Consider the following 24,313-nt stretch of genomic DNA (forward strand, 5'->3'; position numbering starts at 1 on the left):
CACAGAAGCATTGTATGAAACTTCTTTCTGTTCTGTGCATTCAACTAACAGAGTTGAACCTTACTTTTGATTGAGCCGTTCTGAAACACTCTTTCTGTAGAAACTGCAATTGGACATTCTGACCGCTAAAAGGCCTATATTGGGAAAAAGAATATCTACAAATAAAAACTACACAGAAGCATTCTGTGAAACTTCTTTCGGATCTGTGCATTCAACTAACAGAGTAAAACCATACTTTTTATTCAGCCGTTCTGAACACTCTTTCTGTAGAAAATGCAAGTGGACTTTCGGAGCGCTAAGAGCGTAATAGTTGAAAAAGGAATATATTCAAATATAAACTACACAGAAGCATTGTGTGAAACTTCTTTCTGTTCTGTGCATTCAACTAACAGAGTTGAACCTTACTTTTGATTGAGCCGTTCTGAAACACTCTTTCTGTAGAAACTGCAATTGGACTTTCTAATCGCTAAGAGGCCTACATTGTTAAAAAGAATATCTTCAAATAAAAACAACACAGAAGCATTCTGTGAAACATATTTCTGATATGTGCATTCAGTTAACAGAGCTAAACCATACTTTTGATTGAGCAGTTATGAAACACTCTTTGTGTAGAAAATATCAGTGGACCTTCGGAGTGCTAAGATTGTAATAGGGGAAAAAGGATTATCTCCAAATAAAAACCACACAGAAGCATTCTCTGAAACTCCTTTCTCTTCTCTGAATTCAACTAATAGAGTTGAGCCTTACTTTTGAAGGAACAGTTCTGAAACACTCTTTGTGTAGAAACTGCCAGTGGACATTCAGAGCGCTAAGTGGGTAATAGTCAATAAAGGAATATCTTCAACTAAATACTACACAGAAGCATTCTGTGAAACTACTTTCTGTTCTGTGCATTCAACTAAAAGAGGTGAACCTTACTTTTCATTGAGCCGTTCTGAAACACTCTTTCTATAGAAACTGCAATTGGACATTCTGAGCGCTAAGAGGCCTACATTGGTAAAAAGAATATTTTCATATAAACACTACACAGAAGCATTCTGTGAAACTTCTTTCTGATCTGTGAATTCAGCTAACAGAGTTAAACCATACTTTGGATTGAGCAGTTCTGAAACACTCTTTCTGTAGAAAATGCTACTGGACATTTGGAGCGCTAAGTGGGTAATAGTGGAAAAAGGAATATCTTCAAATATAAACTACACGGAATCATTCTGTGAAACTTCTTTCTGATCTGTGCATTCAGCTAACAGAGTTAAAGCATACTTTTGATTGAGCAGTTCTGAACACTCTTTCTGTAGAAAATGCAACTGGACATTTGGAGCGCTAAGAGGGTAGTAGTGGAAAAAGTAATATATTCAAATATAAACTACACAGAAGCATTGTATGAAACTCCTTTCGCTTCTGTGCATTTAACTAACAGAGTTGAACCTTATTTTTGATTGAGCCGTTCTGAAACACTCTTTCTTTAGAAAATGCAAGTGGATATTCGCAGCGCTAAGACGGTAATACTGGAAAAGGAATATATTCAAATATAAACTACACAGAAGCATTCTGTGAAACTTCTTTCTGTTCTGTGCATTCAACTAACTGAGTTGAACCTTACTTTTGATGGAGCCGTTCTGAAAAGCTCTTTCTGTAGAAACTGCAATTGGACATACTGAGCGCTAAGAGGCCTATATTTTGAAAAAGAATGTCTTCAAATAAAAACTACACAGAAGCATTCTGTGAAACTTATTTCGGATATGGGCATTCAACTAATAGAGTAAAACCATACTTTTGATTGAGCCGTTCTGAACACTCTTTCTGTAGAAAATGCAAGTGGACATTCTGAGCGCTAAGAGGGTAATACTAGAAAAAGTAATATCTTCAAATATAAACTACACAGAATCATTCTGTGAAACTTCTTTCTGATCTGTGCATTCAGCTAACAGAATTAAACCATACTTTTAATTGAGCAGTTCTGAACACTCTTTCTGTAGAAAATGCAACTAGACATTTGGAGCGATAAGAGGGTAGTAGTGGAAAAAGGAATATATTCAAATATAAACTACACGGAAGCATTCTGTGAAACTTCTTTCTGATCTGAGAATTCAGCTAACACAGTTAAACCATACTTTTGACTGAGCAGTTTTGAAACACTCTGTCTGTAGAAAATGCAACTGGACATTCGGAGCGCTAAGTGGGTAATAGTGGAAAAAGGAATATGTTCAAATATAAACTACACAGAAGCATTGTATGAAACACCTTTCTGTTCTGTACATTCAACTAACAGAGTTGAACCTTAGTTTTGATTGAGCCGTTCTGAAACACTCTTTCTGTAGAAAATGCAAGTGGACATTCGGAGCGCTAAGTTAGTAATAGTGGAAAAAGGAATATCTCCAAATAAAAACTACACAGAAGCATTCTCTGAAACTCCTTTCTGTTCTCTGAATTCAACTAACAGAGTTGAGCCTTACTTTTGAAGGAACAGTTCTGAAACACTCTTTGTGTAGAAACTGCCAGTGGACATTCGGAGCGCTAAGTGGGTAATAGTCAATAAAGGAATATCTTCAACTAAATACTACACAGAAGCATTCTGTGAAACTACTTTCTGTTCTGTGCATTCAACTAAAAGAGGTGAACCTTACTTTTCATTGAGCCGTTCTGAAACACTCTTTCTATAGAAACTGCAATTGGACATTCTGAGCGCTAAGAGGCCTATATTGGTAAAAAGAATATTTTCATATAAACACTACACAGAAGCATTCTGTGAAACTTCTTTCTGATCTGTGAATTCAGCTAACAGAGTTAAACCATACTTTGGATTGAGCAGTTCTGAAACACTCTTTCTGTAGAAAATGCTACTGGACATTTGGAGCGCTAAGTGGGTAATAGTGGAAAAAGGAATATCTTCAAATATAAACTACACGGAATCATTCTGTGAAACTTCTTTCTGATCTGTGCATTCAGCTAACAGAGTTAAAGCATACTTTTGATTGAGCAGTTCTGAACACTCTTTGTGTAGAAAATGCAACTGGACATTTGGAGCGCTAAGAGGGTAGTAGTGGAAAAAGTAATATATTCAAATATAAACTACACAGAAGCATTGTATGAAACTCCTTTCGCTTCTGTGCATTTAACTAACAGAGTTGAACCTTATTTTTGATTGAGCCGTTCTGAAACACTCTTTCTTTAGAAAATGCAAGTGGATATTCGCAGCGCTAAGACGGTAATACTGGAAAAGGAATATATTCAAATATAAACTACACAGAAGCATTCTGTGAAACTTCTTTCTGTTCTGTGCATTCAACTAACTGAGTTGAACCTTACTTTTGATGGAGCCGTTCTGAAAAGCTCTTTCTGTAGAAACTGAAATTGGACATACTGAGCGCTAAGAGGCCTATATTTTGAAAAAGAATGTCTTCAAATAAAAACTACACAGAAGCATTCTGTGAAACTTATTTCGGATATGGGCATTCAACTAATAGAGTAAAACCATACTTTTGATTGAGCCGTTCTGAACACTCTTTCTGTAGAAAATGCAAGTGGACATTCTGAGCGCTAAGAGGGTAATACTAGAAAATGTAATATCTTCAAATATAAACTACACAGAATCATTCTGTGAAACTTCTTTCTGATCTGTGCATTCAGCTAACAGAATTAAACCATACTTTTAATTGAGCAGTTCTGAACACACTTTCTGTAGAAAATGCAACTAGACATTTGGAGCGATAAGAGGGTAGTAGTGGAAAAAGGAATATATTCAAATATAAACTACACGGAAGCACTCTGTGAAACTTCTTTCTGATCTGAGAATTCAGCTAACACAGTTAAACCATACATTTGACTGAGCAGTTTTGAAACACTCTGTCTGTAGAAAATGCAACTGGACATTCGGAGCGCTAAGTGGGTAATAGTGGAAAAAGGAATATGTTCAAATATAAACTACACAGAAGCATTGTATGAAACACCTTTCTGTTCTGTACATTCAACTAACAGAGTTGAACCTTAGTTTTGATTGAGCCGTTCTGAAACACTCTTTCTGTAGAAAATGCAAGTGGACATTCGGAGCGCTAAGTTAGTAATAGTGGAAAAAGGAATATCTCCAAATAAAAACTACACAGAAGCATTCTCTGAAACTCCTTTCTGTTCTCTGAATTCAACTAACAGAGTTGAGCCTTACTTTTGAAGGAACAGTTCTGAAACACTCTTTGTGTAGAAACTGCCAGTGGACATTCGGAGCGCTAAGTGGGTAATAGTCAATAAAGGAATATCTTCAACTAAATACTACACAGAAGCATTCTGTGAAACTACTTTCTGTTCTGTGCATTCAACTAAAAGAGGTGAACCTTACTTTTCATTGAGCCGTTCTGAAACACTCTTTCTATAGAAACTGCAATTGGACATTCTGAGCGCTAAGAGGCCTATATTGGTAAAAAGAATATTTTCATATAAACACTACACAGAAGCATTCTGTGAAACTTCTTTCTGATCTGTGAATTCAGCTAACAGAGTTAAACCATACTTTGGATTGAGCAGTTCTGAAACACTCTTTCTGTAGAAAATGCTACTGGACATTTGGAGCGCTAAGTGGGTAATAGTGGAAAAAGGAATATCTTCAAATTTAAACTACACAGAATCATTCTGTGAAACTTCTTTCTGATCTGTGCATTCAGCTAACAGAGTTAAAGCATACTTTTGATTGAGCAGTTCTGAACACTCTTTGTGTAGAAAATGCAACTGGACATTTGGAGCGCTAAGAGGGTAGTAGTGGAAAAAGTAATATATTCAAATATAAACTACACAGAAGAATTGTATGAAACTCCTTTCTCTTCTGTGCATTTAACTAACAGAGTTGAACCTTATTTTTGATTGAGCCGTTCTGAAACACTCTTTCTTTAGAAAATGCAAGTGGATATTCGCAGCGCTAAGACGGTAATACTGGAAAAGGAATATATTCAAACATAAACTACACAGAAGCATTCTGTGAAACTTATTTCTATTCTGTGCATTCAACTAACTGAGTTGAACCTTACTTTTGATGGAGCCGTTCTGAAAAGCTCTTTCTGTAGAAACTGCAATTGGACATTCTGAGCGCTAAGAGGCCTATATTTTGAAAAAGAATATCTTCAAATAAAAACTACACAGAAGCATTCTGTGAAACTTATTTCGGATATGGGCATTCAACTAATAGAGTAAAACCATACTTTTGATTGAGCCGTTCTGAACACTCTTTCTGTAGAAAATGCAAGTGGACATTCTGAGCGCTAAGAGGATAATACTAGAAAAAGTAATATCTTCAAATATAAACTACACAGAATCATTCTGTGAAACTTCTTTCTGTTCTGTGCATTCAGCTAACAGAATTAAACCATACTTTTCATTGAGCAGTTCTGAACACTCTTTCTGTAGAAAATGCAACTAGACATTTGGAGCGATAAGAGGGTAGTAGTGGAAAAAGGAATATATTCAAATATAAACTACACGGAAGCATTCTGTGAAACTTCTTTCTGATCTGAGAATTCAGCTAACAGAGTTAAACCATACTTTTGACTGAGCAGTTTTGAAACACTCTGTCTGTAGAAAATGCAACTGGACATTCGGAGCACTAAGTGGGTAATAGTGGAAAAAGGAATATGTTCAAATATAAACTCCACAGAAGCATCGTATGAAACACCTTTCTGTTCTGTACATTCAACTAACAGAGTTGAAACTTACTTTTGATTGAGCCGTTCTGAAACACTCTTTCTGTAGTAACTGCAATTGGACATTCTGAGCACTAAGAGGCCTATATTGGGAAAAATAATATATTCAAATAAAAACTACACAGAGGCATTGTGTGAAACTTATTTCTGATATGTGCTTTCAGCGAACAGAGTTAAACCATACTTTTGATTGCGCAGTTCTGAACACTCTTTCTGTAGAAAATGCAAGTTGACATTCGGAGCGCTAAGAGGGTAATAGTGGAAAAAGCAATATACTCAAATATAAACTACACAGAAGCATTCTGTGAAACTTCTTTCTGTTCTCTGCATTCAACTAACTGAGTTGAACCTTGCTTTTGATTGAGCCGTTCTGGAACACTCTTTCTGTAGAAAATGCAATTGGACATTCTGAGCGCTAAGAGGCCTATATTGGGAAAAAGAATATCTACAAATAAAAACTACACAGAAGCATTCTGTGACACTTATTTCTGTTCTGTGCATTCAACTAAAAGTGTTGAACCTTAGTTTTGATTGAGCCGTTCTGAAACACTCTTTCTGTAGAAAATGCAAGTGGACTTTCGGAGCGCTAAGATAGTAATAGTGGAAAAAGGAATATCTCCAAATAAAAACTACACAGAAGCATTCTCTGAAACTCCTTTCTGTTCTCTGCATTCAACTAACAGAGCTGAGCCTTACTTTTGAAGGAGCAGTTCTGAAACACTCTTTGTGTAGAAACTGCCAGTGGAAATTCAGAGCGCTAAGAGGGTAATAGTCGAAAAAGGAATATCTTCAACTAAATACTACACAGAAGCATTGTGTGAAACTTCTTTCTGTTCTGTGCATTCAACTAAAAGAGTTGAACCTTAGTTTTGATTGAGCCGTTCTTAAACACTCTTTCTGTAGAAAATGAAAGTGGAGATTCGGAGCGCTAAGAGGGTAATAGTGGAAAAAATGTTATCTTCAAATATAAACTACACAGAATCATTCTTTGAAACTTCTTTCTGATATATGCATTCAGCTAACAGAGTTAAACCATAGTTTTGATAGAGCAGTTCTGAACACACTTTCTGTAGATAATGCAACTGGACGTTTGGAGCGCTAAGAGGGTAGTAGTGGAAAAAGGAATATATTCAAATGTAAGCTACACAGAAGCATTCTGTGAAACTTCTTTCTCATCTGAGCATTCAGCTAACAGAGTTAAACCATCTTTTGATTGAGGAGATTTGAAACACTCTGTCTGTACAAAATGCAACTGGATATTCGGAGCGCTAAGTGGGTAATAATGGAAAAAGTAATATGTTCAAATATAAACTTCACAAAAGCATTGTATGAAACTTCTTTCTGTTCTGTGCATTCAACTAACAGAGTTGAACCTTACTTTTGATTGAGCCGTTCTGAAACACTCTTTCTGTAGAAACTGCAATTGGACATTCTGAGCGATAAGAGGCCTATATTGGGAAAAATAATATCTTCAAATAAAAACTACACAGCAGCATTTTGTGAAAGTTATTTCTGATATGTGCATTCAGCTAACAGAACTAAACCATACTTTTGATTGCGCAGTTCTGAACACTCTTTCTGTAGAAAATGCAAGTGGACATTCGGAGCGCTAATAGGGTAATAGTGGAAAAAGTAATATATTCAATTATAAACTACACAGAAGCATTCTGTGAAACTTCTTTCAGTTCTGTGCATTCAACTAACTGAGTTGAACCTTACTTTTGATGGAGCTGTTGTGAAACACTCTTTCTGTAGAAACTGCAATTGGACATTCTGACCGCTAAAAGGCCTATATTGGGAAAAAGAATATCTACAAATAAAAACTACACAGAAGCATTCTGTGAAACTTCTTTCGGATCTGTGCATTGAACTAACAGAGTAATACCATACTTTTGATTGAGCCGTTCTGAACACTCTTTCTGTAGAAAATGTAAGTGGACATTAAGAGTGCTAAGAGGGTAATAGTTGAAAAAGGAATATATTCAAATATAAACTACACAGAAGCATTGTGTGAAACTTCTTTCTGTTCTGTGCATTCAACTAACAGAGTTGAAACTTACTTTTTATTGAGCCGTTCTGAAACACTCTTTCTGTAGAATCTGCAATTGGACTTTCTAAGCTCTAAGAGGCCTACATTGTTAAAAAGAATATCTTCAAATAAAAACTACACAGAAGCATTCTGTGAAACTTATTTCTGATCAGTGCATTCAGTTAACAGAGCTAAAACATACTTTTGATTGAGCAGTTATGAAACACTCGTTCTGTAGAAAATGCAAGTGCACATTCTGAGCGCTAAGATTGTAATAGAGGAAAAAGTAATATCTCCAAATAAAACTACACAGAAGCATTCTCTGAAACTCCTTTCTGTTCTCTGCATTCAACTAACAGAGTTTAGCATTACTTTTGAAGGAGCAGTTCTGAAACCCTCTTTGTGTACAAACTGCCAGTGGACATTCGGAGCGCTAAGTGGGTAATAGTCAAAAAAGGAATATCTTCAACTAAATACTACACAGAAGCATTCTGTGAAACTTCTTTCTGTTGTGTGCATTCAACTAAAAGAGGTGAACCTTATTTTGATTGAGCCGTTCTGAAACACTCTTTCTATAGAAACTGCAATTGGACATTCTGAGCGCTAAGAGGCCTATATTGGTAAAAAGAATATCTTCATATAAACACTACACAGAAGCATTCTGTGAAACTTCTTTCTGATCTGTGCATTCAGCTAACAGAGTTAAACCATACTTTTGATTGAGCAGTTCTGAAACACTCTTTCTGTAGAAAATGCAACTGGACATTTGGAGCGGTAAGTGGGTAATAGTGGAAAAAGTAATATCTTCAAATATCAACTACACAGAATCATTCTGTGAAACTTCTTTCTGATCTGTGCATTCAGCTAACAGAATTAAACCATACTTTTGATTGAGCAGTTCTGAACACTCTTTCTGTAGAAAATGCAACTGGACATTTGGAGCGCTAAGAGTGTAGTAGTGGAAAAAGGGATATATTCAAATATAAACTACACAGAAGCATTCTGTGAAACTTCTTTCTGTTCTTTGCATTCAACTAACTGAGTTGAACCTTACTTTTGATGCAGCCGTTCTGAAACACTCTTTCTGTAGAAACTGCAATTGGACATTCTGAGCGCTAAGAGGCCTATATTGGGAAAAAGAATATCTTCAAATAAAAACTACACAGAAGCATTCTGTGAAACTTATTTCTTATATGGGCATTCAACTAATAGAGTAAAACCATACTTTTGATTGAGCCATTCTGAACACTCTTTCTGTAGAAAATGCAAGTGGACTTTCGGAGCGCTAAGAGGGTAATACTAGAAAAAGTAATATCTTCAAATATAAACTACACAGCATCATTCTGTGAAATTTCTTTCTGATCTGTGCATTCAGCTAACAGAATTAAACCATACTTTTCATTGAGCAGTTCTGAACACTCTTTCTGTAGAAAATGCAACTGGACATTTGGAGCGCTAAGAGGGTAGTAGTGGAAAAAGGATTATATTCAAATATAAACTACACAGAAGCATTCTGTGAAACTTCTTTCTGATCTGAGCATTCAGCTAACAGAGTTAAACCATACTTTTGACTGAGCAGTTTTGAAACACTCTGTCTGTAGAAAATCCAACTGGACATTCGGAGCGCTAAGTGGGTAATAGTGGAAAAAGGAATATGTTCAAATATAAACTACACAGAAGCATTGTATGAAACATCTTTCTGTTCTGTACATTCAACTAACAGAGTTGAAACTTACTTTTGATTTAGCCGTTCTGAAACACTCTTTCTGTAGAAACTGCAATTGGACATTCTGAGCCCTAAGAGGCCTATATTGGGAAAAATAATATATTCAAATAAAAACTACACAGAAGCACTGTGTGAAACTTATTTCTCATATGTGCGTTCAGGTAACAGAGTTAAACCATACTTTTGATTGCGCAGTTCTGAACCCTCTTTCTGTAGAAAATGCAATGTACATTCGGAGCGCTAAGAGGGTAATAGTGGAAAAAGCAATATATTCAGATATAAACTACACAGAAGCATTCTGTGAAACTTCTTTCAGTTCTGTGCATTCAACTAACTGAGTTGAACCTTACTTTTGATGGAGCTGTTGTGAAACACTCTTTCTGTAGAAACTGCAATTGGACATTCTGACCGCTAAAAGGCCTATATTGGGAAAAAGAATATCTACAAATAAAAACTACACAGAAGCATTCTGTGAAACTTCTTTCGGATCTGTGCATTGAACTAACAGAGTAATACCATACTTTTGATTGAGCCGTTCTGAACACTCTTTCTGTAGAAAATGTAAGTGGACATTAAGAGTGCTAAGAGGGTAATAGTTGAAAAAGGAATATATTCAAATATAAACTACACAGAAGCATTGTGTGAAACTTCTTTCTGTTCTGTGCATTCAACTAACAGAGTTGAAACTTACTTTTTATTGAGCCGTTCTGAAACACTCTTTCTGTAGAATCTGCAATTGGACTTTCTAAGCTCTAAGAGGCCTACATTGTTAAAAAGAATATCTTCAAATAAAAACTACACAGAAGCATTCTGTGAAACTTATTTCTGATCAGTGCATTCAGTTAACAGAGCTAAAACATACTTTTGATTGAGCAGTTATGAAACACTCGTTCTGTAGAAAATGCAAGTGCACATTCGGAGCGCTAAGATTGTAATAGAGGAAAAAGTAATATCTCCAAATAAAACTACACAGAAGCATTCTCTGAAACTCCTTTCTGTTCTCTGCATTCAACTAACAGAGTTTAGCATTACTTTTGAAGGAGCAGTTCTGAAACCCTCTTTGTGTACAAACTGCCAGTGGACATTCGGAGCGCTAAGTGGGTAATAGTCAAAAAAGGAATATCTTCAACTAAATACTACACAGAAGCATTCTGTGAAACTTCTTTCTGTTGTGTGCATTCAACTAAAAGAGGTGAACCTTATTTTGATTGAGCCGTTCTGAAACACTCTTTCTATAGAAACTGCAATTGGACATTCTGAGCGCTAAGAGGCCTATATTGGTAAAAAGAATATCTTCATATAAACACTACACAGAAGCATTCTGTGAAACTTCTTTCTGATCTGTGCATTCAGCTAACAGAGTTAAACCATACTTTTGATTGAGCAGTTCTGAAACACTCTTTCTGTAGAAAATGCAACTGGACATTTGGAGCGGTAAGTGGGTAATAGTGGAAAAAGTAATATCTTCAAATATCAACTACACAGAATCATTCTGTGAAACTTCTTTCTGATCTGTGCATTCAGCTAACAGAATTAAACCATACTTTTGATTGAGCAGTTCTGAACACTCTTTCTGTAGAAAATGCAACTGGACATTTGGAGCGCTAAGAGTGTAGTAGTGGAAAAAGGGATATATTCAAATATAAACTACACAGAAGCATTCTGTGAAACTTCTTTCTGTTCTTTGCATTCAACTAACTGAGTTGAACCTTACTTTTGATGCAGCCGTTCTGAAACACTCTTTCTGTAGAAACTGCAATTGGACATTCTGAGCGCTAAGAGGCCTATATTGGGAAAAAGAATATCTTCAAATAAAAACTACACAGAAGCATTCTGTGAAACTTATTTCTTATATGGGCATTCAACTAATAGAGTAAAACCATACTTTTGATTGAGCCATTCTGAACACTCTTTCTGTAGAAAATGCAAGTGGACTTTCGGAGCGCTAAGAGGGTAATACTAGAAAAAGTAATATCTTCAAATATAAACTACACAGCATCATTCTGTGAAACTTCTTTCTGATCTGTGCATTCAGCTAACAGAATTAAACCATACTTTTCATTGAGCAGTTCTGAACACTCTTTCTGTAGAAAATGCAACTGGACATTTGGAGCGCTAAGAGGGTAGTAGTGGAAAAAGGATTATATTCAAATATAAACTACACAGAAGCATTCTGTGAAACTTCTTTCTGATCTGAGCATTCAGCTAACAGAGTTAAACCATACTTTTGACTGAGCAGTTTTGAAACACTCTGTCTGTAGAAAATCCAACTGGACATTCGGAGCGCTAAGTGGGTAATAGTGGAAAAAGGAATATGTTCAAATATAAACTACACAGAAGCATTGTATGAAACATCTTTCTGTTCTGTACATTCAACTAACAGAGTTGAAACTTACTTTTGATTTAGCCGTTCTGAAACACTCTTTCTGTAGAAACTGCAATTGGACATTCTGAGCCCTAAGAGGCCTATATTGGGAAAAATAATATATTCAAATAAAAACTACACAGAAGCACTGTGTGAAACTTATTTCTCATATGTGCGTTCAGGTAACAGAGTTAAACCATACTTTTGATTGCGCAGTTCTGAACCCTCTTTCTGTAGAAAATGCAATGTACATTCGGAGCGCTAAGAGGGTAATAGTGGAAAAAGCAATATATTCAGATATAAACTACACAGAAGCATTCTGTGAAACTTCTTTCTGTTCTTTGCATTCAACTAACTGAGTTGAACCTTGCTTTTGATTGAGCCGTTCTGGAACACTCTTTCTGTAGAAAATGCAATTGGACATTCTGATCGCTAAGAGGCCTATATTGGGAAAAAGAATATCTACAAATAAAAACTACAGAGAAGCATTCTGTGAAACTTGTTTCTGTTCTGTGCATTCAACTAAAAGTGTTGAAACTTACTTTTGATTGAGCCGTTCTGAAACACTGTTTCTGTAGAAAATGCAAGTGGACATTTGGAGCGCTAAGATAGTAATAGTGGAAAAAAGAATATCTCCAAATAAAAACTACACAGAAGCATTCTCTGAAACTCCTTTCTGTTCTCTGCATTCAACTAACAGAGCTGAGCCTTACTTTTGAAGGAGCAGTTCTGAAACACTCTTTGTGTAGAAACTGCCAGTGGAAATTCAGAGCGCTAAGAGGGTAATAGTCGAAAAAGGAATATCTTCAACTAAATACTACACAGAAGCATTCTGTGAAACTTCTTTCTGTTCTGTGCATTCAACTAAAAGTGTTGAACCTTAGTTTTGATTGAGCCGTTCTGAAACACTCTTTCTGTAGAAAATGAAAGTGGAGATTCGGAGCGCTAAGAGGGTAATAGTGGAAAAAGGAATATCTTAAAATATAAACTACACAGAATCATTCTGTGAAACTTCTTTCTGATATGTGCATTCAGCTAACAGAGTTAAACCATAGTTTTGATAGAGCAGTTCTGAACACTCTTTCTGTAGAAAATGCAACTGGACATTTGGAGGGCTAAGAGTTTAGTAGTGGAAAAAGCAATATATTCAAATATAACCTACACAGAAGCATTCTGTGAAACTTCATTCTGATCTGAGCATTCAGCTAACAGTGTTAAACCATACTTTTGATTGAGGAGATTTGAAACACTCTGTGTGTAGAAAATGCAACTGGACATTCGGAGCGCTAAGTGGGTAATAATGGAAAAAGGAATATGTTCAAATATAAACTACACAGAAGCATTGTATGAAACTTCTTTCTGTTCTGTGCATTCAGGTAACAGAGTTGAGCCTTACTTTTGATTGAGCCGTTCTGAAACACTCTTTCTGTAGAAACTGCAATTGGACATTCAGAGCGCTAAGAGGCCTATATTGGGAAAAATAATATCTTCAAATAAAAACTACACAGCAGCATTGTGTGAAACTTATTTCTGATATGTGCATTCAGCTAACACAGCTAAACCATACTTTTGATTGCGCAGTTCTGAACACTCTTTCTGTAGAAAACGTAAGTGGACATTCGGAGCGCTAATACGGTAATAGTGGGAAAAGGAATATATGAAATTATAAACTACACAGAAGCATTCTGTGAAACTTCTCTCAGTTCTGTGCATTCAACTAACTGATTTGAACCTTGCTTTTGATGGAGCCGTTGTGAAACACTCTTTCTGTAGAAACTGCAATCGGACATTCTGACCACTAAAAGGCCTATATTGGGAAAAAGAATATCTACAAATAAAAACTTCACAGAAGCATTCTCTGAAACTTCTTTCGCATCTGTGCATTGAACTAACAGAGTAAAACCATACTTTTGATTGAGCCGTTCTGAACACTCTTTCTGTATAAAATGTAAGTGGACATTCAGAGCGCTAAGAGGGTAATAGTTGAAAAAGGAATATATTCAAATAAAAAGTACACAGAAGCATTCTTTGAAACTTCTTTCTGTTCTGTGCATTCAACTAACAGAGTTGAACCTTACTTTTGATTGAGCCGTTCTGAAACACTCTTTCTGTAGAAACTGCAATTGAACTTTCTAAGCGCTAAGAGGCCAACATTGTTAAAAAGCATATCTTCAAATAAAAACTACACAGAAGCATTCTGTGAAACTTATTTCTGATCAGTGCATTCAGTTAACAGAGCTAAACCATACTTTTGATTGAGCAGTTATGAAACACTCGTTCTGTAGAAAATGCAAGTGGACATTCTGAGCGCTAAGATTGTAATAGAGGAAAAGGGAATATCTCCAAATAAAAACTACACAGAAGCATTCTCTGAGACTCCTTTCTGTTCTCTGCATTCAACTAACAGAGTTTAGCCTTACTTTTGAAGGAGCAGTTCTGAAACACTCTTTGTGTAGAAACTGCCAGTGGATATTCGGAGCGCTAAGTGGGTAATAGTAAAAAAGGAATATCTTCAACTAAATACTACACAGAATCATTCTGTGAAACTTCTTTCTGATATGTGCATTCAGCTAACAGAGTTAAACCATAGTTTTGATAGAGCAGTTCTGAACACTCTTTCTGTAGAAAATGCAACTGGACATTTTGAGCGCTAAGAGTTTTGTTGTGGAAAAAGGAATATATTCAAATATAAGCTACACAGAAGCATTCTGTGAAACTTCATTCTGATCTGAGCATTCAGCTAACAGAGTTAAAGCATACTTTTGATTGTGGAGATTTGAAACACTCTGTCTGTAGAAAATGCAACTGGACATTCGGAGCGCTAAGTGGGTAATAATGGAAAAAGGAATATGTTCAAATATAAACTACACAGAAGCATTGTATGAAACTTCCTTCTGTTCTGTGCATTCAAGTAACAGAGTTGAGCCTTACTTTTGATTGAGCCGTTCTGAAACACTCTTTCTGTAGAAACTGCAATTGGACATTCTGAGCGCTAAGAGGCCTATATTGGGCAAAATAATATCTTCAAATAAAAACTACACAGCAGCATTGTGTGAAACTTATTTCTGATATGTGCATTCAGCTAACAGAGCTAAGCCATACTTTTGATTGCGCAGTTCTGAACACTCTTTCTGTAGAAAATGCAAGTGGACATTCGGAGCGCTAATACGGTAATAGTGGGAAAAGGAATATATGAAATTATAAACTACACAGAAGCATTCTGTGAAACTTCTTTCAGTTCTGTGCATTCAAATAACTGATTTGAACCTTACTTTTGATGGAGCCGTTGTGAAACACTCTTTCTGTAGAAACTGCAAACGGACATTCTGACCGCTAAAAGTCCTATATTGGGAAAAAGAATATCTACAAATAAAAACTACACAGAAGCATTCTGTGAAACTTCTTTCGGATCTGTGCATTGAAATAACAGAGTAAAACCATACTTTTGATTGAGCCGTTCTGAACACTCTTTCTGTAGAAAATGTAAGTGGACATTCAGAGCGCTAAGAGGGTAATAGTTGAAAAAGGAATATATTCAAATAAAAAGTACACAGAAGCATTCTGTGAAACTTCTTTCTGTTCTGTGCATTCAACTAACAGAGTTGAACCTTACATTTGATTGAGCCGTTCTGTAACACTCTTTCTGTAGAAACTGCAATTGGACTTTCTAAGCGCTAAGAGGCCTACATTGTTAAAAAGAATATCTTCAAATAAAAACTACACAGAAGCATTCTGTGAAACTTATTTCTGATCAGTGCATTCAGTTAACAGAGCTAAACCATACTTTTGATTGAGCCGTTCTGAACACTCTTTCTGTAGAAAATGTAAGTGGACATTCAGAGCGCTAAGAGGGTAATAGTTGAAAAAGGAATATATTCAAATAAAAAGTACACAGAAGCATTCTGTGAAACTTCTTTCTGTTCTGTGCATTCAACTAACAGAGTTGAACCTTACATTTGATTGAGCCGTTCTGAAACACTCTTTCTGTAGAAACTGCAATTGGACTTTCTAAGCGCTAAGAGGCCTACATTGTTAAAAAGAATATCTTCAAATAAAAACTACACAGAAGCATTCTGTGAAACTTATTTCTGATCAGTGCATTCAGTTAACAGAGCTAAACCATACTTTTGATTGAGCAGTTATGAAACACTCGTTCTGTAGAAAATGCAAGTGGACATTCGGAGCGCTAAGATTGTAATAGAGGAAAAGGGAATATCTCCAAATAAAAACTACACAGAAGCATTCTCTGAGACTCCTTTCTGTTCTCTGCATTCAACTAACAGAGTTTAGCCTTACTTTTGAAGGAGCAGTTCTGAAACACTCTTTGTGTAGAAACTACCAGTGGACATTCGGAGCGCTAAGTGGATAATAGTCAAAAAAGGAATATCTTCAACTAAATACTACACAGAAGCATTCTGTGAAACTTCTTTCTGTTCTGTGCATTCAACTAAAAGAGGTGAACCTTATTTTTATTGAGCCGTTCTGAAACACTCTTTCTATAGAAACTGCAATTGGACATTCTCAGCGCTAAGAGGCCTATATTGGTAAAAAGAATATCTTCATATAAACACTACACAGAAGCATTCTGTGAAATTTCTTTCTGATCTCTGCATTCAACTAACAGAGTTAAACCATACTTTTGATTGAGCAGTTCTGAAACACTCTTTCTGTAGAAAATGCAACTGGACATTTGGAGCGGTAAGTGGGTAATAGTGGAAAAAGTAATATCTTCAAATATCAACTACACAGAATCATTCTGTGAAACTTCTTTCTGATCTGTTCATTCAGCTAACAGAATTAAACCATACTTTTGATTGAGCAGCTCTGAACACTCTTTCTGTAGAAAATGCAACTGGACATTTGGAGCGCTAAGAGGGTAGTAGTGGAAAAAGGGATATATTCAAATACAAACTACACAGAAGCATTCTGTGAAACTTCTTTCTGTTCTTTGCATTCAACTAACTGAGTTGAACCTTACTTTTGATGCAGCCGTTCTGAAACACTCTTTCTGTAGAAACTGCAATTGGACATTCTGAGCGCTAAGAGGCCTATATTGGGAAAAAGAATATCTTCAAATAAAAACTACACAGAAGCATTCTGTTAAACTTATTTCTGACATTGGCATTCAGCTAATAGAGTTAAACCACAGTTTGATTGAGCAGTTCTGAACACTCTTTCTGTAGAAAATGCAAGTGGACATTCGGAGCGCTAAGAGGGTAATAGTGGAAAAAGGAATATATTCAAATATAAACTACACAGAAGCATTCTGTGAAACTTCTTTCTGTTCTGTGCATTCAACTAAAAGAGTTGAACCTTACTTTTGATTGAGCAGTTCTGAAACACTCTTTCGGTAGATAATGCAACTGGACATTTGGAGCGCTAAGTGGGTAATAGTGGAAAAAGGAATATCTTCAAATATAAACTACACAGAAGCATTGTATGAAACTTCTTTCTGTTCTGTGCATTCAACTAACACTATTGAACCTTATTTTTGATTGAACAGTTCTGTAACACTCTTTCTGTAGATACTGCAATTGGACATTCAGAGCGCTAAGTGGCCTATATTGGGAAAAAGAATTTCTTCAAATAAAAACTACACAGAAGCATTCTGTGAAACTTCTTTCTGATCTGTTCATACAGCTAACAGAGTTAAACCATTCTTTTGATTGATCAGTTCTGACCACTCTTTCTGTAGAAAATGCAAGTGGACATTCGGAGCGCTAAGATTGTAATAGTGGAAAATGGAATATCTCCAAATAAAAACTACACAGAAGCATTCTCTGAAACTCCTTTCTGTTCTCTGCATTCAACTAACAGAGCTGAGCCTTACTTTTGAAGTAGCAGTTCTGAAACACTCTTTGTGTAGAAACTGCCAGTGGACATTCGGAGCGCTAAGACGGTAATAGTCGAAAAAGGAATATCTTCAACTAAATACTACACTGAAGCATTCTGTGAAACTTCTTTCTGTTCTGTGCATTCAACTAAAAGAGTTGAACCTTAGTTTTGATTGAGCCGTTCTGAAACACTCTTTCTGTAGAAAATGCAAGTGGAGATTCGGAGCGCTAAGAGGGTAATAGTGGAAAAAGTAATATCTTCAAATATCAACTACACAGAATCATTCTGTGAAACTTCTTTCTGATCTGTGCATTCAGCTAACAGAGTTAAACCATACTTTTTATTGAGCAGTTCTGAACACTCTTTCTGTAGAAAATGCAACTGGACATTTGGAGCGCTAAGAGGGTAGTAGTGGAAAAAGGAATATATTCAAATATAAACTACACAGAAGCATTCTGTGAAACTTCTTTCTGATCTGAGCATTGAGCTAACAGAGTTAAACCATACTTTTGATTGAGCAGTTTTGAAACACTCTGTCTGTAGAAAATGCAACTGGACATTCGGAGCGCTAAGTGGGTAACAGTGGAAAAAGGAATATGTTCAAATATAAACTACACAGAAGCATTGTATGAAACTTCTTTCTGTTCTGTGCATTCAACTAACAGTGTTGAACCTTACTTTTGATTGAGCCGTTCTGAAACACTCTTTCTGTAGAAACTGCAATTGGACATTCTGCGCGCTAAGAGGCCTATGTTGGGAAAAATAATATCTTCAAATAAAAACTACACAGAAGCATTGTGTGAAACTTATTTCTGATATGTGCATTCAGCTAACAGAATTAAACCATACTTTTGATTGCGCAGTTCTGAACACTCTTTCTGTAGAAAATGCAAGTGGACATTCGGAGCGCTAAGAGGGTAATAGTGAAAAAGGAATATATTCAAATCTAAACTACACAGAAGCATTCTGTGAAACTTCGTTCTGTTCTTTGCATTCAACTAAAAGAGTTGAACTATATTTTTGATTGAGCCTTTCTGAAACACTCTTCCTGTAGAAACATTCAGGCTGTAGATATCACCAGTGTACCTTGCCTTCCTGGTAATAATGACATAATCTTTCTTCCTCCCCTGGCCACTCTCAGCCTTGGAAGTTACTGGCTAGTGGATAGTAGATACTGGATGAGCCATCACACGGTGGCCCTGGCACAGAAAGCCTGGGTGACACGGATCCACACAGCATAGTTCAGACGGGCTGTGGGAAATATCATGTGGGGAAGCAATGTCGTTTCAACAAAGAACTCAGCAGGATAAATACGACCAATCTCATGTCTCACAAATGATCACTTTTGTCTGAATGTCTTCCATTTCTGTTCGTATTCATGCCTTATGGGTTAAGTCTCATCCCCAAGTATGTTTCTAGTGAATATGAAAGACCCTATTGTCACATATTTCTTTCTTTATATGCAACTACCACCATTTCATTAACTTTTGCTTAAAGGAACAATTTTTAAAAGTAATCTGACATGTTACTTTACCATTTTTTGATCAATTTATTTTGTGTCTTCTTTACATATATTTTGAAGGGCCATATCTGAAACAGAACTTTCCTTTTTCATTAAAAAACTAGCATATGTGGGCTATGTGCCTTTATATTCATTTATTGACTATTTTACAATGAACAGTCTTATATTTTACTTTATACTAATTCCTCCAGATTAATGACAAGTATTTAACCTAACATATTGATCCATCTCACTTAATATTAGTTTAACTTCAATTAATTCCTTCCTTTTTACTCATAATCAACATTTTTCCTGATGAGAAATTAAGAAAGAAGATATGTTTGGCACCTCTGTCCATATCTTTGCCCATTTCTTACTCCTCTAAGAAGGCAAGAGATTCTAATCTGATTACACATTACCAATTAATTGGGCCACATTTACTTGTGGGCCATCTGGCTGAAAATTTTTTAATCATGAGCAAACCATGGTGCTCTTCTTCTCTCTTGCCCCTGCCTTAACGCAGTAAGGCATTTTCCTTGGCTTATTTCCTTCTCATTGCAGCAGAGTTGAAATGTGAGACGGGGTGTAGCTTCTCCTAACCCCTGGCACATCATCTGATGGAACTGAAGAGTGAGAAATGACCTCCACGGACCTGGAGCCTCAGCTTCAGGTCTCCACCGAGATGCCACATTGGAGGCAAGCTCAACGCAATGCCTTTATTAGAAACGTTTTTAAAAGGGAACCCGTATTCACGTTTGTCAGGACACTGCTTATCTCTCTAGTTGAACCCGTATAACTTACTTTATAAGATGGTAAGATACAAAGACTCTTAATCTTCCATCTACCAGGACTCTTGACATAAATTGAAAGCTCACTTATAACAGCTCTAGCATCCCAAGTGCCTTTGACTACACTCCAATTTAACTTATTGTTCAGTTTTTATGTAAATGTCTTCCTTATATTGTGCTTAATTTTCTTATTAATTTAACATTTTCAGAAGAATACTCATTCTGAGAAGTTCACAAATCAGTTAGGCTTAAGTTTTTAAATAAATGTTTTAAAAATATTAAAGGCACATGTATGAAACAATGATACTAGACTTAATTATGGAGAGCAGCCTCCCCTACAAATTTCAGCCACAACACAAGAGCAGTAAGCAGATCAGTCCCCTCACCTTCATTCCAACATTTCAAGTGACTGGGGAAAGAATAGGGACAAAATAAAATAAATCAAAATAAAGGTTTCTTGTGGAACACTGAAAAATTATTATGTGCTAAAGTGTAAGAATGCTTTATATCCATCCCATCGTTTGTCCTGGGAGGTACTTTCTATTATTGATTTCATTTGACAAATGAGGAAACAGAGGTCTGAATAGGTAGAGAAACAATTGTCAACTTTCTACTTCTTAGTATAACTTTACTACCTCTGAGGCCTGCCTGCATTCCTGCACTGGGGTTTCATGGACATTGCTCGAGACCACTGGCCCTATGTCTGTCATCTTTTATGTTTCATTTATAAACACCCTCAGCTCTTGATCTGTGAGGGTCTTAATAAATAGAGCTGTATTAAATTTTTGCGCTTTAAAAATAATATATGATATTAAGAAATAGTATTTCTGATAACAGCTTAAGCCATAATATGAAGTGTGCTGATACAAGAGGAGTTTGTAGGTCTTAAAAAAAAAAACAAAAAAAAAACTAAGCTTTAATTTAGTACAAGTTTCTGACTTTCCTGCTAAAATTTATCTAGGAGTATATATAAAGAAAAGGCCTTATTGAATAAACTGGTAAATGCATCTCTCAAGTTTTATTTTATATTCAACATAATATGAAGTAAAAATAAAAATAAAATACAACTAAGAAATATAGCATTGGCTACTTTTCGAAACATTTCTCCACAAAATAGGGGGTAAAATATGAAAAAGTTTTGACACAATGTTTTGAGTCTCTATTTATTTATAACCTAAAGGAAATAAGAATTTGATATGCCTCAAGGAAAAAAAATCCAACGAAGAGTTTTTTTGTGGGGGAAAGAAAGCCTACTATCCAGCCTCAGAGATTAGATTTAAAAGCCAAAGAAAACTTTGTTAGATTATAGTGTGACAGAGCAAACCAATCTTTAAATCTACCAAAACACTTCTAGAATGCTAGAACACAGTATGTGTGAGAAAATAACAAGTGTTTTGAGAAACATCATTTTTTAATGTCCTAAACCACTGACTTACAACATATGAAAAGATGTGGCATGACACGAATTTGAGAATATATACTGTAGAACAGCTATTAACAAGCTTTTCTTGGTACTGAAGTGTGTTCCACAAAACAGTTTTTACTCTTACATGAAGAAGACAGTGAACCAAAGTAAATTAAACTACCAGAAACAGGTGTTAGCTTGACATTAAGAACCCACAAATCTACATTTGTTTCCATTCCTAAAAATCAGCTTTCAATTAATAATAATATAATCATTAAAAAATATATATTTTTAAAGCGTCTGTTTACTTTCCTTAACTTGTAAATCACTACTGGTGTTTCCAACTCTCTTAGTGAATTTAAATGACAATATCATTCCTTAATTTTTCTATGACCTGAAAACGTCCGATTAGAAAATGAGCAAATTGCTCACAATGCTGATAAAAATCAAAGTAAAAGCTTGTATTTAAGAACATCAGTCTCTACTAAAACGAGAAATACCTAAAAATACGAATATATCCGAAATGTCGCAAAGCACATAAACCAGGTTGAAATAAAAATTTGAATGGGCAATTATGTAACATAAAGCCAGATAACCCAACCAGTTCATACATTTTATACTCAATATAGGATATTATAAATTAGATAGTTACTGATGAGATAATAGCTTTTATAGTTAACTCTGTAGTAATTAAGCAGGATGGCAAGGCAGCAAAGAGGTCAAATTAATTTCTGAGTTCTTCCATTTATCTTTAGAAATGATAGGGAAAATTCTAACTCCAAAAGTGTTTTGTGGGAATCTAAAGAACAGTTTTGACAAAGAGGGGGTCTCAAGAAAGCATTTATGATTAAGCAACCTGACATAAACAGTAACTGCAAATTATTAGAACCAGTTGATGTTTATCTAAATGGATAAATCATTCATCTGAATAATTATCAACCCAGACAAACTATAGGCCCTGAAATTGCAATTATGAAAGAGAACCAATCAAATGTTAAGACCAAATTTAAAATTTTAGCAATGGTAGAAACTATGAATCATAAAATGCTACCTTTGACTCAAGAAATGCAACCCTTGGTTAGACAGCATATTAAAAACTAGATGGCTAATGAGGTATTTGTATGGTTTCTTTTTATACTTGTTTTTGTGACATTAAGAATCTCAAAGAATCACAAATTCAAATAAAGCAATAGGCCTCTTCTCTCTGAGTTTAGCTTAGACCTTCCCTTACCTAACACGTCTGAACGTGTTCTTTGTTCTTGAACAAGATTTCGCCATTAAAACTCACACAGAAAGAACTTGTCAAGACTTTACTAAACAAAGTTTAGGATGTTTCTAATTTTCATTAAAAAATAGTGTAGGAATTTTAATGAGATTACATAATTTCTAAGTCAGTTATTTAAGACCCACCAAATTACAATAATTTATTTCTTTCAGGAAAAAAAAAAAAACTAGCCATCAGCCTGCTGTCCGGCTTCATCAGCTCTAGACGCAAACAGGAAACTAAGGCAATATTCCATTGAGAGCTGATGGTGGTTTATACCAAGTAGTGTCAGTGCAAATTACCTCAACAGGCATTCAGTTTAAAAGTAGACTTGCAGGATTTCCTGATGGATTGAATCTGGGAAAACTAGAAATAGCAGGTAAGGATAACTTCATAGAGTTTGGTTTAAATTATCGAAGAATAAAACTGTCATTTATTGAGCTGGCCAAGTTGCGGCAGAACCAGGTTTAGGGAGAAAATCAGAGGGTCAATTTTGCAAATAATAACCTTGAGTTACTTATTAGATTTCAAGAAGTGATATCAACTAGGTGGCTCAATGTACAATTCTAGAGTTCTACAGCACAATGAAGGCTGGGGATTAAACACTTGAAAATCGGCAGTATACGCATAGGAGTTAAAGCATGACACCATCTGAGATAAAAAAGAAAATGCATTTAAATAAAGTAAATAAATGCCAGAATCATCCCTTCTGTGCTGTAACTGAGAAATCAGGAAGATGGTGGTGAACGAAGGAACGCAGGAAGCAGCAGCTGTAACAAGGTGAATGGAACTGACAATACTGTGACCTGGAACCCAGGTGACAAACATGTTTCAAGGAGAAGTCAGTGATTACCTGTGTCAAATTCTGTGAAAAGGACTAAAAGTTGAAGAATATGGAGATCAATGTTGTCCTTGGCAACAACAAATTTTGGACAGTAGAAAAGGAGAAGGCAGATTGGGGTGGAATCTTTAAAAACCAAGATGAAAGGATTTGGGTATAATGGGTGCATGGAGTTTTGCTCTGAGGATCAGAGAACGGAGGCAGTATCTTGAGAGATTTGTAGAATGTGGAAAGGTATTTTAAAATAAGAATAATTGTAGCATGTTTGCATATGAAGAATATTATTAATTAGCAAGAGGAGAATTGATGATGCAGAAGAAAGGGAAAAGTTGGGGGAATGATGTTCCTGCATTAGGTGAGAGGTGACAGTGTCTGGCACACAGGTAGAAGGCTTAGCATTTCCTATGAACACACTGTGGCCTCTTAGGGCACCTTCTCCATGGCACCCACAGTGACAGTTTCTCGTATTAAACCAGACCATAAGGTATGGCTGGTTACAAACTCCTCAGTGGCTTTCCATCTCATTCAAAGTAAAAGCCTGAGGTGTTACGGAGGCCTACAAGGAACTATGTAATTTGGCTCCATTACCCCGCTGTCCCCTTCTGCTCTCACTGTCCTTTTGCTGACTACAGCCCAGTCAGACAGAACTCCTTACCCTCCCTCAAACACACCAGACACCTGCACGCCTCTGTACCTGCAAAGTCTGTGCTCTTAACAACTAGGCTATTCTGCAGGGCTTGCCTTCTCTTTTCATTTGTGCCTTTGCTCACATTTCACCTGCTTAATGAAGTCTTTCCTGACCTTGTAACCCTCCACCCTCCACGTGTACTTCTTCTCCTTAGCACTCACCAATACACGACATATTAAGAGTTTTAAAT

The sequence above is a fragment of the Symphalangus syndactylus genome, chromosome 6 (genome assembly GCF_028878055.3).
Source record: "Symphalangus syndactylus isolate Jambi chromosome 6, NHGRI_mSymSyn1-v2.1_pri, whole genome shotgun sequence".
NCBI lineage: Eukaryota > Metazoa > Chordata > Mammalia > Primates > Hylobatidae > Symphalangus > Symphalangus syndactylus.